Source organism: Penaeus monodon, chromosome 13 (assembly GCF_015228065.2).
Source record: "Penaeus monodon isolate SGIC_2016 chromosome 13, NSTDA_Pmon_1, whole genome shotgun sequence".
In the NCBI taxonomy this organism is placed as follows: Eukaryota; Metazoa; Arthropoda; class Malacostraca; order Decapoda; family Penaeidae; genus Penaeus; species Penaeus monodon.
In genome coordinates this window covers 27,740,687-27,741,944 of record NC_051398.1, presented here as the reverse complement: position 1 = coordinate 27,741,944, position 1,258 = coordinate 27,740,687, and positions in this window count along the sequence as shown.

The following is a 1,258-nucleotide window of genomic DNA, read 5'->3' as shown; positions in this document are numbered from 1 at the left end:
CCTTAAAATGGTGCATTACATGGCAATGTGTAGTATTATGGAAAATTGAACATGTACTTTCTTGTGAATTTTATTGCACACAGATAGCTTCACAAGTGCTCAGCCACCAAGGAGTGAATTGATATGCCCTACGTAATCTCACCTGGTTTCCTCATTCCTTGATTTTTTAGGGTATTGTCTAATTCTTTAAGCCCACTGGATCCACTTGATGTGACCTTTGTGGCAAGAAAAAATTGATATGCTGTGGAGTGTGTGCAAGGATGCCGCATTGTGATACAGCATATCAGATAACAAATATAGATCTTGGAACATGGCAAAAAGGCAAAAATATGATATTAAAAATATTAACTTTGCATTGGATTGGCAAGGAGTTGTAATACCACACACAAGTGTTCTTGTGGATTGGCCCTACAAGCCACATACCCAAGAGAGTCACTACTCAAGTAAGGCTAATGCCCATCTTTTGGGCTATGTGCGGGTAGAGATATATCCGGATCCAATGGATTAATATCAGTATTTATTTTTATTATTGACAGTATGATTATTGTAATGTTATTAAAGTAAGGATAACAATAAGAAATAGAAAACAGTTTTTCAAAAAAACAAGGAAAAGATTAAACAGGTAAGGTAGGTAGAACTAGTAATTGATTCCTTGGTAATTAAGCACTCCTGGGGCCAAGTTAAATTTACTTCTCAGTAGGTATGAAACAGATTTCCTTGGTAATAGGTTATAGTAGTAAATACATTTTAGTCATGTTTTTGGCAAGGTGACTAATCAATGAGATGAATTTTAATCATTTACACTCTCTAATTTTTGTTTTATGAAACCCCTTTAATGTTAAGAGAAAACAAGAATACCAAATAAAAGAGGAATCTTCACTTTTTAATTTCATGTGGATGACATATGTTTTATCTTATTGAATAAAGTCTAGGCATCTGTTTGAATTATTGTTTTGGCCAAAATGCATTTAATTTTGGGCCACTTCGTCCTGCCCCAATCCCATTGTTGCCTGTTGTTGCCGTGGGAGGGGAGGCTTAGGAGACAGACTTTGACCCAATGCTGGGGATCAACCCTGCCTTGGGCCTCAGCCTTCGATTCAGCTAATTTTGCATGGTCTTTTCCCCTTCCCCTTTTTGGTTCCTTCCCTTCAACACTTCCTAATTTGTGAGTGCCGTGTTGAAAGGATGAAAGGCTGACTTTGTGCCAATCATGAATAGCTCAGGGTGGAGGCATGGACATGGTATTCCTGTTTTTGTA